This window comes from Saccopteryx leptura, chromosome 6 (genome assembly GCF_036850995.1).
Source record: "Saccopteryx leptura isolate mSacLep1 chromosome 6, mSacLep1_pri_phased_curated, whole genome shotgun sequence".
Taxonomy (NCBI): Eukaryota; Metazoa; Chordata; class Mammalia; order Chiroptera; family Emballonuridae; genus Saccopteryx; species Saccopteryx leptura.
The window spans coordinates 115,731,657-115,743,238 of NC_089508.1; the positions used below are offsets into that span (position 1 = coordinate 115,731,657).

Below are 11,582 nucleotides of genomic sequence, written 5' to 3' on the forward strand. Positions count from 1 at the left end.
TGTTTATCACATTACAGAGTTATGGCACTAAGCCACTATATTAATTCCTATTCAACTGGCATAACTTTACTTAATTTTAATAATTATTTTTAATATCCTTTTAATTACCTTTATATATCTTCCATATTTTTATATTTCTATATATTTAATTACTATAACCTTATATTACTACAACACAGGGGCCTCCCTGATCCCTGCCCTTCTTGGGAAAAGCAGGTTTTCTGCTTTTCCCTGGTCTTCTCTTGTGGCTTGCCTGTCTTGGTGAGACACCAATAAACAGAATGGCCCACCATCTTCTGACTCTGCCATTTCTTTACCGTCTGCCTGAATCCAGTGGGAACCTGCATGTGAATGAATGACCACAATGGCGGCTCCTAGCCGTACACTTCCCATTTGTGCCTTGATCAGGCAAACTGAGGGTTTCTTTTTTTTTTTTTTTTCTTCTGTATTTTTCTGAAGTTGGAAATAGGGAGGCAGTCAGACAGACTCCCGCATGCGCCCGACTGGGATAAACCGGCATCCACCCGGCATGCCCACCAAGGGATGATGCTCTGCCCATCTGGGGCTTTGCTCTGTTGCAACCAGAGCCATTCTAGTGCCTGAGGCAGAGGCCACAGAGCCATCCTCAGCGCCTGGAGCCAACTTTGCTCCAATGGAGCCTTGGATGCGGGAGGGGAAGAGAGAAACAGAGAGGAAGGAGAGGGGGAGGGATGGAGAAGTAGATGGGTGCTTCTCCTGTGTGCCCTGGCCAGGAATTGAACCCGGGACTCCTACACTCTAGGCCGATGCTCTACCACTGAGCCAACCGCCCAGGGCTTCAAACGGAGGGTTTCAAACCGGCAACCACCTGCATTCCAGGTCTACTGCTTTACCCACTGAATAACCACAGGTCATTCTGTGCATATATTTTTAATTGAGTTTTATAGAATGACATTAGTTAATAAAATTATAGAGGTTTCAGGTGTAGAATTCTGTAATGCATCATTTGTATACTGTATTATGTGTTCACCACTTCAAATCAAGTCTCCTTCATACTCTGTTACATTATGGCTTTTTTCTTTATAGTAAGAGAAAATGCACAGATTATGTGAAGTAAAATCTCATCTTACTAGAAGTGATTATATTTACTATACTTTTTTTTAATAACAAACTTTAAAATTTTTTATTTATTCATTTTGGCCAGAGAGGCTGTGTAAAGCCAGTAGCCATGGCCAGGGCCACAGCAGCCCGGCCCATGCAGGTTCCCATTGGATTCGGACAGTCGGTAAAGAAACAACGGAGCCAAAAACTGATGGGCCATCATTTTTAATCCTAGCTTGCACCTGGCGGGCAAGTAAAAACACACACTGGGCTCCAAAACCACTCACATTCAGTGCTCACAAAGCTACTGACTTATCCGAGTTTCCTAGAATCAAAGGTTTCTAGCTCACCAGACTTATTCACCTCTGTTCCCCATCTCCTACCTTCTCCCTGCACAAACTGGCTTCTCACTCAACACTCCGCCATCTTGGCTGCTTCTCCTGGCCTCCTCCACGTGGCCTCTCTCTGCTCTCTGCTCTCTAATGCTAATCTCAGGAACTAAGAGAGCAAGCTCCTGTTCTGCCCCCATTTTATAGTGTAGATTCAAAATCTTTAATCCAATATACAAAATAGGGAAGTCTCTAATACAAAGTCACTTCTCTGAGGCATGATTGGATTGTACCACCCCACATCAAAAAGGGTGGGAAAGACTTAATCCCAAACCAAGTCCCAGGCTACAATGATCCTGCCTGCCCACAGCCTGTCCCCAACACACATTAATATCACCTGGGCGACGGCTTCCACGTGGGCAGTGCCATCTTTAACAAAGTAAGCATAATACATTATATCTGCCCAACAGGCTGTGTTGGTCAAATTAGTTTATAAATATATATGTTTGCTTGCTTATAGTTTGCATTGGGTGTGAGGGACACGCTGTAAGCAGCCAGAGTCGTTATAGCCTAAGGCTTAGTTTTAAAACTAATCCTTTCCCACCCTTTTAATACTAAGATCTTTACAAAACTAAGCTTTTCCTCACACCCATGACTGTTGCATGATGTGGGTGGTGCACTCTTATGAGGAATCCCATTATGCCTCAGTGTAAAGCCAGTAGCCAGGGCTACCATCACAGCAGCCCAGCCCATGCAGGTTTGCACTGGATTCAGACAGTCAGTAAAGAAACAACAGAGCCAAAAACTGGCGGGCCATCATCTTTAATCCTAGCTTGCGCCCGGCAGGCTAGTAAAAACACACACTGGGCTCCAAAACCCACTCACATTCAGTGCTCACAAAACAACTAAATTATCCAAGTTTCCTAGAATAAAGGTTTCTAGCTCACCAGACTTTATTCACCTCTATTCCCTATCTCCTTCCTTCTCTCATAAACTCTGCACAAACTGACTTCTCACTCAACACTCCGCCATCTTGGCTGCTTCTCCTGGCCTCCTCCACGTGGCCTCTCTCTGCTCTCTCCTCTCTAATGCTAATCTCATGAACCAAGAGAGCAAGCTCCCGTTCTGCCCCCAAAATAGGGAAGTCTCTAATACAAACTCACTTATCTGGGGCATGATGGGATTGTACCACTCCACATCAAAAAGGGTGGGAAAGGCTTAGTCCTAATACCAAGCCCCAGGCTACAAGGATCCTGCCTGCCCACAGCCCGCCTCCAACACACATCAATATCACCTGGGCAACAGGCTTCCATGTAGGCAGCGCCATCTTTAACAAAGTGAGCATAATATATTTTATCTGCCCAACACTCAGATAAGTAACTTTGTATCGAAGACTTCCTTCTTTTTATATTGGATTAAAGGTTTTGATTTCTACACTATAAAGTGGGGCAGAGGAACCCATGCTGGAGGAGAACAGAGAAAGGCCACATGGAGGAGCAGATGTGATAAGGTACCAAAAAGCTGCAAATTAATATTGATATTCTGGGAAAGGTCAGGCTTTCCTGTCCTTTCCTTGGAAAATGGAGGAAAAGGAATATAGAAGTCTCCTGACTTACAAGGACCACTAGGGTCATTTGGTCTTAAATTCTCTGAAAGGATTAAGGTTAACTGAGAAACTTCTTCCCTTTCAATAGGAGGCAGAATTTACATACCAACTGTTGGTCAAATAAGTTTGTAAATGTGATATATATGTTTGCTCGCTTGTGACTTATATTGGGTGTGGGGGACAGGCTATAAGCAGGCCAGGTCGTTGTAGCCTGGGGTTTGGTTTTGGGACTAAGCTTTTCTCTACACCCTTGAATGATTGTATTATCTGGGTGGTGCACTCTCATGAGGAATCCAATTATGCCTTGGATGGGTGACTTTGTATCGGAGACTTCCTTGTTTGTATATTGGATTAAGGGATTTTGGTTTTCTACACTATAAAGTGGGACAGACCAGGAGCTTGGACACACAGTTCCTGCTATCACAATTGCAGGGGCTTCCCTGATCCCTTGCCCTTCATGGGAAGAGCTGGTTTTCTGCTTTTCCCTTGTCTTCTTTTGTGGTTTGCCTGTCTTGGTGAGACACCAATAAATAGGATGGCCCCCCGTCCTCTGACTCCGCCATTTCTTTATCATCTGCCCGAATCCAATGGGAACCTGCATGTGAATGGCCACGATGGCGGCTCCTGGCCTTACACCAACCTACACTGATTTTAGCTCTCCCTTTGTTCCTGGAATCTGAGATTAACATGTACCTCTAGGCCAGGGGTCCCCAAACTACGGCCCGTGGGCCGCATGCGCCCCCCTGAGGCCATTTATTCGGCCCCCGCCGCACTTCCGGAAGGGGCACCTCTTTCATTGGTGGTCAGTGAGAGGAGCACATTGACCATCTCATTAGCCAAAAGCAGGCCCATAGTTCCCATTGAAATACTGGTCAGTTTATTGACTTAAATTTACTTGTTCTTTATTTTAAAAATTGTATTTGTTCCCGTTTTGTTTTTTTACTTTAAAATAAGATATGTGCAGTGTGCATAGGGATTTGTTCATAGTTGTTTTTTTTTATAGTCCGGCCCTCCAATGGTCTGAGGGACAGTGAACTGGCTCCCTGTGTAAAAAGTTTGGGGACCTGTTGGGCAGATAAAATGTATTATGCTCACTTTGTTAAAGGTGGTGCTGCCCACGTGAGGCCATCGCCCAGGTGATATTAATGTGTGTTGGGGATCCTTGTAGCCTGGGGCTTGGTTTTGGGATTAAGCCTTTCCCACCCTTTTTGATGTAGGGTGGTACAATCCAATCATGCCTCAGAGGTGACTGTATTAGAGGCTTCCCTACTTTGTATATTGGATTAGAGGTTGTGAAGCTACAGTATAAAGTGGGGGCAAAACGGGAGTTTGTGCACTTGGTTCCTGAGATTATCATTAGAAGAGAGAGCAGAGGAGAGCAGAGAAAGGCCACGTGGAGGAGGCCAGGAGAAGCAGCCAAGATGGTGGAGTGCTGAGTGAGATGCCAGTTTGTGTAGAGTTTGTATTTGGGATAAGGAAGGAGATGGGGAACAGAGGTGAATAAGTCTGGTGAGCTAGAAACCTTTGATTCTAGGAAACTCGGATAAATCAGTGGCTTTGTGAGCACTGAATGTGACTGTGTTTTGGAGCCCAGTGTGTATTTTTACTTGCCCGCCGGGTGCAAGCTAGAATTAAAGACTATGGCCCATCAGTTTTTGGCTCCGCTGTTTCTTTACCGACTGTCCGAATCCAATGCGAACCTGCATGTGAATGGCCACGATGGCGGCTCCTGGCTTTACAGGACCCCTGCTCTAGGCAAAGGAGGAGAGATAGATACTGAAAGGATTTGTGAATGTCTTTGATTGTATTACCTTGAAAGTCTTAATGTTCTTTGGAAATCCCCTAGACACATGTTAATCTTGTTAATGTAATCTTGTCAAATGTTAATCTTATTAATGTAACATAAATCTTGTTAAATGTTAATCTTGTCATGCCCCCTCCTCCAACCTGTATGTAGTCACAGGGTATATAACCAGCCTCAGAAATATACTCAGGGCGCACGATTTGGGTCTGCAGATGCGCTGTGTCAGCCATATGCAGCCGGCATACATAACAAATCTTCTCCTTCAATAAAACTCTTCAAAATTCATCTAGACTTGGTGTCTCTACATAGACCCGATGAGTTGGGTACAGTACCTTTTGGAATCTGGGGTACGGGACTTTATAACAAGGAGAAGCAGCCAAGATGTTGGAGTGCTGAAGGAGAAGCCAGTTTGTGCAGAGAGAAGGAGATGGGGAACAGAGGTTGTTGGTCAAATAAGTTTGTAAATATGATATATGATAGAATCAATCAGAGTCCAGTGTTTAATAAAAGGAAACCTGCCGGGCTGTCTTGTAAGGGAGAACAGCCCCAGCTACAGACTTAGGCCACTTTTTAAGGGTTAGGGTAGGGAAGTAAGAAGGGTGGTAAGGCATTTGCTGATTGGCTGCCACTATCACTGGGCACAGGGGTGCTTTTCCACTAATTACGGATGTTGGTGTATTTTTCAGTTTCAACCGTCCATGACTTCATAGGACATTCTTTTGCGATTGGTCACCTGCCGCAAGCCCTGAAATGAAACTCGTGCCGGCAGAGTTAAAGAATTGAAACCTAAGATTCCCAACTATTTGATATATTTATATAAAAAGGAAAGAAAATAATTCCCAGAAAGGCTTAAGGGAAAGGGGACGGAGGTCATCATCTTCTGTAATTTCTTCCTGCTGAGTAGGGGTATTGTAAAGCCAGAAGCCAAGGCCAGGGCCACCATCACGGCAGCCGCCTGGCTCATGCAGGTTCGCATTGGATTCGGACAGTCGGTAAAGAAACAACGGAGCCAAAAACTGATGGGCCATCGTCTTTAATTCTAGCTTGCACCTGGCGGGCAAGTAAAAATACACACTGGGCTCCAAAACCACTCACATTCAGTGCTCACAAAGCTACTGACTTATCCGAGTTTCCTAGAATCAAAGGTTTCTAGCTCACCAGACTTATTCACCTCTGTTCCCCATCTCCTTCCTTATCCCAGATACAAACTCTACACAAACTGGCTTCTCACTCAACACTCTGCCATCTCGGCTGCTTCTCCTGGCCTCCTCCACATGGCCTTTCTCTGCTTTGCTCTCTAACACTAATCCCAGGAACCAAAAGGGCAAGCTCCCGTTCTGCCCCCATTTTATAGTGTAGATTCAAAACCTTTAATCCAATATACAATATAGGGAAGTCTCTAATACAAAGTCACCCATCCGGGGCATGATGGGATTGTACCACCCCACATCAAAAAGGGTGGGAAAGGCTTAATCCCAAAACCAAGCCCCAGGCTACAAGGATTCTGCCTGCCCACAGCCCGCCCCCAACACACATTAATATCACCTGGGCGACAGCTTCCATGTAGGCAGCGCCATCTTTAACAAAGTGAGCATAATACATTTTATCTGCCCAACAGGGTGGTGAAGGGTTATGGCCTCTCTAAGGATTACTCTCAGTGAAGGGTAGAGAGGTGCAGTGATGGCTTCCTGCCGGGTAGGGGTATATTTACAGGGGTCCAGATTTTTCTGTTTCGTGAAGGCAGGTTTCAGGGTTGGTATGCAGGGCTTGGTAGATTTCTTCAATTTTCTGATTGGCGAAGGTCTGCATGCGGTTTTATAAGAAACTAGTGAACAAACATAAGAGGCAGGGTCCAAAAGCTAGAAAAATAAATAGGAGAGTGAGTGGACCAATGAAAGACAATAGCCAAGACACCCAGTTTGTGCGAAACCACTGATTCCATGACTCGGTTTGTTTTTCACAGATTCACTGTGCTTGCTCGTTCCTTTATTTTGGTTGCTGTGTCTCTAACTAGTCTTGACTAGTTAAGGTAAAAGCAATACTCTTCTCCTAGAAAAACACAAATACCTCTTTATTCTACCATTAAGAGATCAAGTTCTTGGTGGTTTTGTAGCATGACAGCGGCTAGGAAATCAGTTTGATCCTGGAGTTTTACTAGGGTGGAGGCAATTTCTTCCAGGGAGCTTTGAAGATTTTCAGAGAGAGAGACAGCGCAGTGGCCAGTCCCCCTGCCCTTAGACCACTCCTGTAGAGATTTCTAAAGCAACAAGAAGAGGGATTACCTGTACAGCTCGTTTGGTCCTTATATTGATGAGTATTGTACCAGGAATTGGAAGAGGCTCATGAGGTGAGATTAGGTTGATATTTGGGGTGATATAAACTAGGGTACAAGTTCCTGTCCAATTAGTAGGGAGGCACATATAGGTGTTGGTCCGATGCAAGTAGAGAGCCCCTGATTGGGTGAGGCAGGCTGAGAGGTGAATAGAGAATAGATGGACAAGGGGTTGGTTTTGTCCGTCCGGCTCTGAACTCCGGACAGTCAAGGTGGAGGAAAGTACAGCCCCAACTAGGGGGGAGACATGGTCAAAGGCCTGCTTTGAGCATTGCAACCATGTGGTAGGGGTAATGAGCCAGGGATATAGCTCTGTGGTGGGATAGGAGCTTTTATGTTGTGAAGCTAAAAGAGTAGGGGGTCCTGTGAATCAAACAGGATTAGAAAATAATCTGTTTGCTTTTGGAGAGACTTGATAGTTAACTCAATGATTCTGATGGTGTTTGGGAAATTGGATAGTTATTGTGGTGTTGCAGAGGTTAGAAGGGAGGTGACCCACTGGGACAGTACCTTGAGCAGTAAAGCATAAAGGGGCAGGTGAAAGCAGGGGAGTGTTCAGGGTGAATTTATGGTTTTAATTTTTCAAGATGGGAATAATAGGTTTGATATAGTTTATTTGCTTGGTTGGCAGCTGAAGTGGGATAATTCCCTATAAGAGTGTCGGCTCTCTCAAAGAAGGAAGTCCCTTTTTGCATTTGGTATATGAGAACTGTCCGTAGAAGGTGGGTATAGTTGTTTAGGATAGGGAGGGCAGAGTAGTCTGAGGGACATAGACATATACATCCAGCAATTAACTGCATAGAAACAATTAGCTTTAATTAAAAGTCTTCGAGTGAGGTTAAGAGAGCGTTCTGTCTATGTGGCCTCTAGGAGAGAGGAGATGGGGGCAGCATATGTGGTACCCAGAAAGAGAGAATGTAGAGCTGGTGTTAGGAGATCAAGAACTGGGGACATGGTGGTTGGGCTTAGGGGTGATTAAGAGAAAGAGAAGAAGAAATTGAAAAGCCGTTGTTTCTTCTGGAGAAAATTCAAGTAGAGAACCTTGCCAGGCCAAGTCTCGCATCCAATTGAGGAGTCCGTCAATTTCACTGGAGTGAGGCCTAAACCAGGAGAGGTCCTCGGAGGCCTGAAGAAGGAAGTAGAAGAATCTGGCAAGGTGGTAATTGGCAGTTGCCTGTTGTGAGTGCCTGCTGGACTCGGCAGTATGGTGGGATATGGCCTCTTGGAGGAGCATTATGAGATGGACTGAACTGGTTCTTCTGGATAGGGGAACATGTGGAGATTTTGAGAGACAGAGGACCTGTGGGGGTGGAGATGTAGGTTTTAGGGGTATGGGTGGTATAAGGCTTAATGTGGGAGAGGTGAGTCCAGTGTGAGTCTCCTTCCACTTTGATGACGATAGGGGTGGACAGGATAACAGTATGGGGCCCTGTCCAGGTAGGCTGGAGAGGGGGTTTTCCCATGACCTCTTGCAGACCTGATCCCCAGGGAGGATTGATAGATGTGAGCTCATGGTTGGAAAGGGCTGTGGAAGGAGCTTGTCAAGCTGGGAATAGTAGGTTTAGTATAGCTTGTTTGCTCAGTTTGCAGCTGAGGTGGGGTAATCTCCTATGAGAGTGCTGGCTCTCTCAAAGAAGTTGGCCCCTTTCTGAATCTTGTACATGAGAGTGGTGTGAAGAAGATGAGTATTAAGAGGAATAGGGAGAGCTGAGTAAGCTGAAGATGACATGGACAAACATATCCAGCAGCCGGCTACATAGGAGGAGTTAGTCTTCATTACGAGATTTTAAATAAGATTAAGAGAGCTTTCTAGATGAGAGGATTCCAAGAGGAACCATATGGGGGCAGAGTATGCCCTTAAGGGTAAGGGGATAAGAAAGAATAGAGCAAGCTGGAATCTCCATCCTGTCTGTTATCAGGGGGTAATCATAGTTACTCACAGCTCAGGCTATTCTTCTTCTGGTATTTAATTAGTCTGACCTTGATGGGCCCTAAGGTGGAGTAGGTGTATCTAGGTGATGATTCAGGTTGACTGGAAGGGTCATTCATAGGCTTGTGTGGAGATGGAGCTTCCATTTTCATGTCCTAGAGACATGAAACTAGGGGGCCTTTCCCTGGAGTTTTGCAGCTGTAGGGGTGGTGAGGAGAACCTTGCGGTTCACTATGCTGGGTGGTAAAGGTAAATTTATAACAGAATTGGACAAACCTGGCTGGCTGAGAAGCAGTAACAGAGCTGACTCTGAGGACGAGATGTAAAAGGAGAGAGAGGCTCTGAATTTGGAGAGTAGGTTCCAGCCTAAAATAGTCATAGGGCATTGAGCAGGAGGAAAAGAGAGTGTGCAAAGGAGACACCATGTATTAGGCAAAGCAGTGGATCCATGGCCAATTGGGAGGAAATAAGACCATCAACACCCACAACAGAGATCTTTAACGGATGAGCAGGACCCAAATATTTGGGCAAGGCAGAGTAAGTGGCCCCTGTGTCTATAAGAAATGAGATCAATCTACCTGCTATTTGGATGGCTACCCTAGGATCTTTGATGGTGATGTGAGATGGGGCTGACTTCCCTGGGCACTTTCAGTTATTAATGTCAAATGCCAGCAGGCTGGGCAAGGTTAGGTCACAGGTGGCTGGGGTAGGGCTACAAGAGACTGAACCCTCCCTTAGAGGAGCAAGGGGGCAGTATACCTTCCAGTGTCCCTTTTTCCCATAGTGAGGACAAGACCTTGGTGAGGGCTGAGGAGCCAGACAGGCTTTTGCCCAATGACTTTTCTTTCCACACTTGAAGCAGGACCCTGGTGGAGTATTACGGGGCCCCTTAGTGGCATTGGAGACTTTAAGGGCAGCCACCAAGAGCTGGTATTTTGCCTGATCTCTTTGGGCTGTCTACCTTCTCCTGTTCCTCTTGGTTATTATAAACCTTAAAAGCTATGCTCAGGAGATCTCATTGAGGGGTTTGGCTAAGAGCACAAAATTGGGAATCCAGTGTCTAAAGAAGCCTATTAGATTGAGGAAAGAAAGAATTTGATCCATGGTGGTAGGTGGTTGGAGACTGCGGAGGGTCTGAGTTCAATTTAGGGTGAGACCTCAGGTGGTGGGGGTTAAGGTGATGCCCAGATAGACTACGGACTGAGAGTGAATTTGAGCCTTAGCAGAAAAGACACAATATCCCTTCATGGCAAGGAAGTTAAGAAGGGTGGCAGTGTGTGTCCTTGAGGCAGGCAGGCAGGCAGTCTCCTCCTGCAGAGGAGTAGGTCATCTACATATTGTAAGAGAGTACTAGTTTTGAAATTGCATGCTGCTAAATCCTGAGCTAGTGCCTGTTCAAACAGGTGTGGGCTGTCTTTGAACCCCTGGGGTAAGACAGTCCACGTAAGTTACTGGGTTGCAATAGTGTCCGAGTCAGTACAAGTAAAGGCAAACAGAAAGTAAGAGTCAGGGTGTAGAGGAATGGTAAAGAAGGCATTCTTGAGATCTAGGACCATGAAGTGATTTAAGAGATGTGTAATTATTGGTTTAAGGCCTTAGAAACAGACACAGTTACACATTAAACAAAGACTTCATATACAAATTATATATTAAGAAATTTAAATGAGTGTGCTTTACTTGTTTCAATTAAAATTATACTAGAGATATTTTCTGACAAAGAGACAAAACAGATTACTTACTAACACAGTTCAATAGACAACTCTGTCTTTTAAGCTTCTCCAGATGGCAGGGAGTTGTCAGCATAGAGAGGAGGAAGAGAGGAAGCAGATGGACAGACAACGTGAACAGCTGGGTGCAAAGAAGGGGGGTCAGAATCTGCAGGAGGAGGAGGAGGAGGAAGAGGAGGTTGAGGTGCTGGTGGTGGCACCACGTGGTTAGAGGAGTCAAAAAGATCAGAGCTTAGAGGAGAGTTGGAGGAGGATGAGGGAGAAAGGGTTTTTACTAAAAGTATTTGGTAGGTCGAGCAAAAGGAACAGAGGGAGAGTCAAGGTTGGATAAAGAAGAAAGCCTGTACATAGGGAATTTCTGAGGCCTTCCCAGTCTGATGGCAAAAATTGTCTAGGTCCTGAAGGATGTTTAAGTCAAATGTGTCATTTTCTGGTCAGTAGGAGTCATTGTTGAGTTTATATTGGGGCAAGGCTGTAGTGTAGAAGAAGATGAGATTTTGGCTTAAGGTCCAAGAGACCGAGTTTGATGAGATTTTTATGAGACAGCCTGGAGGTGTAGCCTCTGAGGTTTGTGATTGGGAAGTGCCCATGATGGGCTGAGAATAAAGAGAGAGACAAGCGTCCTCAAACTCCCTCTATTCCCCATGGAATGAGTAGAACGTGAGGTGACCAGTCATCACCAGAGACCTCAGTCCTAATGAGAATGAGAGCGACCTGACTAGGCACCTAGATTTTTGAGAAAATGAGAAATGGAACAGGCCACTTAAATGAGAG

General features: G+C 45.3%; 1 non-coding gene across 1 annotated transcript; it reads right to left on the reverse strand.

The window, feature by feature from the left end:
• Positions 1-740: 740 nt before the first annotated feature.
• TRNAS-AGA (transfer RNA serine (anticodon AGA)) lies at positions 741-816 on the reverse strand. The gene has a single exon. It is a non-coding gene; the product is annotated as a tRNA-Ser (tRNA).
• Positions 817-11,582: the final 10,766 nt, after the last annotated feature.